Consider the following 8,170-nt stretch of genomic DNA (forward strand, 5'->3'; position numbering starts at 1 on the left):
TGTTGTTGTTGTTGTTGTTGTTGTTGTTTTGTCTTGCTTAGCCTCTGTGTATGCCTCTGTTATGGCTTTGTTTTGGTTATGTGGATGCAGGGGACATCAGACCCTACATCTCTGCTTTCACTGCCTAGGAAGATGGCCTTGGGCGTGCAAGAGCAGGAAGAAGGGGCCCAGGACATGCCTCATGCTGGAAACCCACTCATCGCCCACTCCCTGGACATATCCTGATAACAGTGCAGCTGTTGGGTAGCCCAGAGTTGTTTTACATCCACCTTCCATTGACCCACCAGGCATGCCATGCCATGTCATGCCAGCTCCTGCCTGGCTGTCCCTTGTTAGCCATTGATCCCAATGGCCACGAGGTCATGTCACCATGGCCCAGCTTCTGTCCACGCTCCTGTCTAGATCCCAAGGGCTCCTTTCTTCTGCCCTGCCAGTAATCCAGGTGGCCCTGCAGTCCACCTACTGGGGTCACAGGGGACAATCAGGTCCCCCCCATCACAGCACCTTCTCCCAGCCATGATTCTCCACCTCCTGCCTGGTGATTCAGCCTGTTCACACTCACTCCTACCACACCTTCACGCTGTCTTGTTACCTAACAGCACAGGAGATGTTGTTTTGTATTCTAAATTGCAGGATGCTTGCTAAGCAAGGTACCACAAGGACCTCTGTGGCCTTGGGAGGAACTGGATGAGTCCTCACCTGGCTGTTGTGTATCTACAAGCTCATTCTCTAGCTAGTCCCAAGGGTTTTCCTTCCCATTAAGGGGAATGACCACATTTGCCTGTGTTTGCTACTGGCATCAGAATGAAACTTTTCAAATTCCGTTTTAATGGGAAATTGCTCACAAGGGACTAAACCTTTCCTTCACAGCAGTCTCTGTCTGAGCAACGCAAGCACTTGGAGCTCTTCCCAGTGTTTACCTGGAACTGCAAGTAGCTGCCATTCAGCTAACTGTAGGAAGTTAAGGTAGAAGTTTCACCCTTAGTAGAGATTTTGCCAGAACAGTAGCTGATCTCCTCTGGGTGGTCTCAGCCCCCTGCATATCCCCACACCCACATCACCTGCCCAGTTTATGTCATAGAATCACAGAATCGCAGAATGGTTGGGCTGGAAGTGAACTCAGAGCCCACCCAGCTCTAACCCCTGCCATGGGCTGGGTGCCCCCCACCAGGTCGGGCTGCCCAGAGCCCATCCATGGCCCCAGGCACCCACAGCTCTGGGCAGCAGTGTCATGCCTCACTGCCCTCCGAGAGAAGAATTTCCTCGTCCCATTTAACCTAAATCTTCCCTTGACCAGAGAATCCCTGCAGAGGACAAAGGGTGTAGAGTCTTTGACCCTATAGATCTTAGACCTCTGCATTGCTTTGGCCTGAGGAAACTCCAGACCATCAAATTAGATGATTCAAGCTACTGCAAGGGGTTTTCTAGAGTGCTAAAAGGGAAAATTATGGTCATTGGTGTAATCCCAGTTGGTCTGAATGTTGGAAAATACAGGAGAGCACATATTTTATCACTCAATCACTCACAGGACAGAGTAATTGTGAACTGAACTTACAAGATCACTGAGGAATAGGGCCAGAGCACCATGAGGTTGTGACAGTGGAGAACTGTCTTCATGTGCAGCAATGCCCAACAATGCTATCCTACAGATAGAGAAGCCGTCACAATGGTTCAGGGACTGATGAAGCAGAGTGTGATCATTGGTTAAAGAGCAGAATCACAGGGTTGGAAGGTATCAGGCATCTCCATCCAGGACAGAACAAACTGGGACTGCCCATGAAACTGTGACAGCTGGTCAAGGAGGGGCTGCAGCCTGCTCTGATCAGTGCCCCTGCTCCCAAGCAGGGAGCAGTGCCACCCTTCCCCATTGTCCTGTAACCTTCGTCTGCCACGAATCATTGAATCATTACAGTTGGGAAAGACCTCTAAGATCACCCAGTCCAACCCCAGCCCACCCCCACCATGTCCACATCCCTCAGTGCCACATCTCCACCATCCTGGGATGGTGACCCCACCACTCCCTGGGCAGAATGTGCCAATGCATTATTGCTATTTCAGAGGAGATTTTCCTAATACCCAACCTGACCATCCCCTGGTGCAACTTGAGGCAACGTGGTCTGGGTAGACCAGGCAGTCACCTGCTCACAGAAGGAGTTTGGGCTGCAGGCAGTTGCCGAAGGAGCTGTGGTTCAGTGCCACAGTACAGTACATCACCCTGATCTGGAAGGAGCCAGCGCCTGTGGGAGGCTGCAAGGAAAAGTCTCTTCTTGTCTCAGCCTGTGCATCCAGGGATAACACCTCTGGGGTGTGCTTGGCTGACTCAGTCTGTAATTGCAAGCTATCTCAGGGTCAGGGTGCAAGCTCCCCACGGGGCAGCAGTGAGTGGTGTAAAGGGCAGAGAAAAGATGGTGGCCATGGCAGAGCAAAGGGACTGCCACTCAGTGCCACACAGCTGAAATTCCCTAAAGCCTGATGGAGAGACCACATTTCAAGAACGTTTTCTCAGAAATAAGGGACCTGGCAACCACAGCTGGTGCTCATTCTGCTTGTTAGAGCTCTGCCACCCTTTCTTATTCCCAATTAACACAAAGCTACAGCACTGTCCCTTCTCTCTGGGCTGCACTGGAGTGGTGCTGAGTGCTGCAGAGGAGCTCTGCCTTTGTTGATGAGCCGGAAGAAAGTCGCGACGCCGATTATAGTCTGTCAGCTTCCCTAACCACTTCCAGCAATTAGATGTAAGGACCTTCTTGCTAAATTTACAGAAATTGCTTCCTTCCCTCCTATTCCTCGGAGTAGAATCAGCAAAGCCTGATCCCAGATCTGCCCACTCGTATGGTCAGGACAAACAGTTCCCAATGCATCGGGGCCAAGCTGCAGCTCCAGCCCTGCAAGCAGGAAGGCAGCACCAAGGGCAGGAGCCACAGCGGGGTCACAAAAACCTGAGCTCAGCCCCAGCCTGTGAGATAGATGCATGAAAGCGGATCCTGTAATGGACAGTTCACCCTCTCTGCCTGCACTCTGTGTTCTCTCTCGTCACTCTGTCCTTGGTGTAACACAAACTGTACCTTTCAGTGGCAGGCACATCATTTTTTCTTCTTGCAAAGTGCCAGACAGCCCCGTGACACCGGGCAGAAGGCAGAATCTGCACCAGAGCCCTTATCTCCCCAGGGACAGCTAAGGAGATATGCTACAGAGCACTGCGATCCGCATTGCGTCCTCTGTCCTCTGCATGTCTGGGAGTGAAGGAACAGAGCTTCACAAGGCTCATTCCACTTAGCAGAAGCAGTGGAATCGATCCATCCAGAGCTTGAGCAGACAACAGGGTCTGCCCAGCTGAGGACATCCTGGACCACTCAGGCTGGAGGCCATGACTGGGATGGGCTTCTGCTCTCCATCACCTCCATCTCTGTGCTTTAGACACTCCCAAGGTTCCCTTCCTGCAGAATCTCCCCTGGCCTGTTGTATATGCTCTCCCAGATGAAAATTTCCAGCCAAATCATCTTCTTGCTGGGCCTTCTGCCACTTCTCTATTTCCCATTCTGTGGCTGATCTCCTTTTGGAGCAGAGATGAAGACCCTGCTTCTCTCTGGTTTGTAGCAGTATGAGGAGCAGCCAGTGAAAACAGAGGCAAGAGCCCTCACCTGCTATTGCCAAGATGAGAGGACCTTAAGAAAGGACCTGTCACAGGGGCCCACAAAGCTGACACGATGGCTGTGCAAGGTTTTGCATATAGAGCTGGGCTACATCAAGATGTCATTGGGCTCAGACATTGGGAGAGCCGGCCAAAGAGAAGACACTTTGTGGGGAGCAATTAGCTGACATGAAACAGTGGCTGAACAAGAGCTTGCAGATACAACTGGATGAGTACGGTATGCAAAGCAAGCACAGGCATTGCTTTCACAGGGATAATGTATCCTAAACTTGCAAGTACTGCCATCCCCTCAGCACCAATCTGAACTGTTATTTATGGAAGTAGATGGTTTGTCATTTTGCTTTCCACTTACACAAAAACACTTGCATTCATTCATGGGGCAGTACACACTCTTCATCTTCAGGGCCTGCTCACCTGCACACCTGTGTGCTCCCACGTGTTCAGACTGTTTCTCATGCATTGAGCTCCATCAGAGTAAATGATGAAGCAGAAGGAGGCACTGAGCTCTCTTGCAAGAGCCACAGTGTCTGTCTGGCTCTTTCGGAGCACACCCTTAGCTGATATGAGGCTCACCTTGGAAAGAGCAGTGAAGGCTCTCTGGATCCAAACCGTTCAGGGAACTCTTGAGCCAAGCAGCCATGTGAGCCCTTTTGTCAGGATGTATCTCTTGTTCACAACATTCACCTCAGCAGCCACACAGAAAGACACAAACAGGGTTGAAAAAACAAATGGAGGAGATAAATAAGAACCAATTGATCTCTGTTTCCCAGCCCTTGCCCACAGCCTGCCCTTCCTTCTCTCCCTCCAGCACATCTTGGCCCCACTAGACCCTGCCAGCACCCACCCCTCTCCTGCCATAGCCCCATGAGGTTCCCCTCCCCAGGGTTCACACAGCCCTTTTGCTGTGCTCAAGACTGCCCGCATTGGCTCTTGCCTGGGCAGCCCCAACTGCTGGATTCTCCAGGGCTCATTAACAGGGCTCTCCTGTGATTAATGCTTCGTGTTATTTCTTGACTATTCGGAAAATCGCATCCTCGTTCCAAGCAGCAAGAGCCAGAAACTACAGGTTCTGCAAATACCTCATCGCATCAGCATTCCCCACACAGCATGCATCCGCATTCCCTCTTTGGATTTGCCTTGCCCTGGGAAAGCACCTCTCATCAGAGCTGACACACATAGCAGAGGTGTGAAAAGCCACCCCTCGGTGGTTGGTCCAGCAGTAGCTCTCAGAATTTGGTGACTGGTGCAGCTTTGGGTCAGGGCCTGCTGTGCCATGTGGGGGTTTCCTCTGACATGTCCTGCCTCTTCTTACATCACCGAGGCACCGCTTGGTGCTGGGGCTGCTCTCTCCAGGAAGATGTCTGTGCCGCCCAATCGAGTTCTCTCTTGACTCATCCTTTTCCCCTGCAAGATGATGGGGAACCCAGGAGTGATCTCCCGTGGGCTGTTCTTCCACTTGTTAATCTGCAAAGAAGAGATTGCAGCTGAGCCAAACTAAAATCTGCTGTATCAAAAATTGGCTTAGAGATCATTTTAATGATCACTTTAAGGCACGATTATCAGAAATCACAAGGGAAACCAGGTTGGTATGCTTTTCCCTCTGAGTCTGAGTGTGTTTCAGACTGAGTGCCTCCACCCAAGACCCTTCCTCCTCAGTGACAGCCAAGATTCTGCCTGGCACCTCCTGTGAATGGAGATTCCTCTGGGACTAGAAATTGCATGAGTACCCATTTTGTTTTCACTTTGAGCCCTGGGGCTTCCCAAAATGCAAAACCTCAGGCAAGTTCCTCACAAAATGACATGCAACACCAGCTTGGTGCTTCTGTCTCATTCAGGCTCTGCCTTCCACAGCGAACCACAAACGAGAGTGCAGCAGCTGAACGATGCCCCACGGGCTGAGAGAAGTTGGACTGGAGAGCTCCTTTGCAAGGCTTCACATCACCCATTGCTCAGCACAACCCAGAGCTTCCAGACCTGCCCAAAATGCAAGAAGCAACACAGCTGTGTCCCTCATCGGTGCTGCCGGTCCCAATTTGCAATGCTGCTCAATTGGGGTCACATTGCAAAGGCACAGGGAGTTTGGAAGAGTGCAGAGTCTGTGAGCAGTGCCCACACTCTGTGCTCCATGTTCAGCTCTTGGCAGTCACAGCCTAATGCTGCAAATCATCTTTATGTGACCCAAATGCATTTCCTGGTGAATAAATCCTCCCCGGACCCATCTAGGATCACCAGGAAGGTGTGGCCCATCCGCTGGGCACGGCTCATTCCCTCCACTTCCCCAAAAGACATTTTTGTTCCTACATCTCTCCCCACAGAAATAAACACAGAAATAGCTCTGGAAAGAGAGGATAACAGGACTGGAGACTGCCAAAGGAGACCTCATAGAGGGCCTGGAGGTTGGTTGGAGGTTTAATGCTTCTAGATAGCCCACAGACCTTGCAGCAATCTTGGAGATCAGTGCATGAGGTGCCTGCAGGTGCCTCACTATCCCCTACCTGTGGGTGGGCCCCAGCACACCTTCCCTTCCTCTCCAGGAGCTCTGCTGTCCCAGGAGCTGTCAGCAGGAGCTGGGTAGCAGAGTGACAGCAGAATGAGAGGTGGCCCTTTCCCCTCATCTCTCTCTCTCGAGATTCCAGTGGGTTTGCACACTGGATCCACTCCAAAACTCCCTCTCCAAGACTGTCACTGCCTGCATTCAGAAAAAGCAGCACTTCAGAATATTCTCATGCAGCAGACCTTGTTCAGAAAGGAGCAACGGGACCTCGCTCTCTCTGAATGCTTCTCAGACTCCTCACCCTGCCCAGCATTCTGCCACATCCCCCCCACGCCCTCCTTTCTAGAAACACCCAAGCTAAATCCAGTCTGATGCAGAGCAGCAGAGCTCTGGCCGAGCGTCCCATCCCCGGCCCAGGAAGAGGGGTGCATGAGGAGGATCCCCCCACAGCCCCAGCACACACAGCTGCCTGCACCCACGAGGACGCCTGCTGCCTCCTTCCCCCGCTGGGGAAGCAGCTTCCTCCTTGCAGAGCTGCACAGGAAGCACTGTGGTATTTATAGCTCTCTCTGAGAGCATCTTGCACAAACCTCAGGGAAAAACCTTCATTCGGTGAAAAACAACCTCTGTTGAGAACTGCAGAACTGCACCAGGAGTGGGACATGTGCTTGGGCAACTCCTGGACCCACACATCCTGGGGGGGAGGTTGTAGGACCACATCCCCCATAGCGACTGGACCAGGATCCTTTTCCAGGATTACTGTTCTGCTCTACGCTGCCTCCTCACTCGCCTCCTTCCATCTCCATCTCATGCATTCGTCTGTTTGGACTACAGGAAGCCGTGCAGAGGACAAAGATCCCTTCCATGAGGAATTTCAGGATGTCAAAATGGGAAACACAGAAACGTTTCAGTCTAAAACTGCTCTGGAACAGGTTTGGTTCAACTCTGAACTTTCATCTCCTGAATGAATCCTGATTCATTTGGCCTTGATTCCATAATTTCTTGGTAGATATTTTCTTGAGGCAACAGAGGTTCCAGGGGAGTATTCCCAGTCAGTTCTGGCCCCAACATAAGCACATTTCCAAGATCAATAACATTCACTTCCAGTTCAATTCCATCTGGCTTGGAGGCTCACTCACTCTTAGCCATGTGCTGCAATTAGCCCTCCGAGCAACCTAAAAAAGACAAAAGGTGATTAATTAGCTCAGTTAATGAGAAAAATGGCCTTTGCCAATTCCTCCTGTGTCTCACGGCACAGTGGGGGAAAGACTTAATTTAAGGGCAATATACAGACTGCAAGAGGTATGGGCACAGCAGGACTCCCATGTATATTCTGAAGGGGCACGGAGCTGATTTTGGGTGTCCAGCACAAATCACTGCAGCACTGCCTGTGAGAGTGCTGGTCCTGTAGAGGTGCTCCTGGTTCAGAGGACAGACACAACAGCTTCCCATGTTCACATGAAATCAGAGCATGCAAAATTCCACCAGGCCACATCCAAGCAGTTTCTTTTCTGGAGAGCTCCAGTCTCCAACCTCATTGACGTAGAATGATAGAATGATAGAATCATAGAATTGCTCAGGTTGGAAAAGACATTCAAGATTATCAAGTCCAACCACAACCCAACCGTACTACCCTCACTGTAACAACCCTCCACTAAATCATGTCCCCGAGCACCACATCCAAATGGTTTTTAAACACATCCAGGGATGGTGACTCAACCACCTCCCTGGGGAGCCTATTCCAGTGCTAAACCACCCTTTTTGTAAAGAAGTTTTTCCTCATCTCCAACCTAAACTTACCCTGGTGCAACTTGAGGCCATTTCCTCTCGTCCTGTCACCAGTGAGATGAGACCAACCTCTGCTGTAATCACCTTAGGTATTTGAAGAGAGTAATAAGATTTCCCCTCAGCTTCCTCAAATGCAGCTTTGACTGTTTTGCTGGGTGGCTGGAAGGGAAACGCATTCATGGGACCAGCAGAGATGAGAAAAAAGGGGAAAGAAAAGAAAAAAGAAAGAAGAAAAG

At 50.9% G+C, this 8,170-nt stretch overlaps 1 long non-coding RNA gene across 1 annotated transcript; it reads right to left on the minus strand.

The window, feature by feature from the left end:
* Window positions 1–5: 5 nt before the first annotated feature.
* LOC109370953 lies at window positions 6–7,720 on the minus strand. The gene is made up of 2 exons (XR_004161965.1): window positions 6,737–7,720; window positions 6–5,116 (listed from the first exon to the last, which is right to left on the minus strand). It is a non-coding gene; the product is annotated as an uncharacterized LOC109370953 (long non-coding RNA).
* Window positions 7,721–8,170: the final 450 nt, after the last annotated feature.

The sequence above is a fragment of the Meleagris gallopavo genome, chromosome 25 (assembly GCF_000146605.3).
Source record: "Meleagris gallopavo isolate NT-WF06-2002-E0010 breed Aviagen turkey brand Nicholas breeding stock chromosome 25, Turkey_5.1, whole genome shotgun sequence".
Classification (NCBI taxonomy): Eukaryota; Metazoa; Chordata; class Aves; order Galliformes; family Phasianidae; genus Meleagris; species Meleagris gallopavo.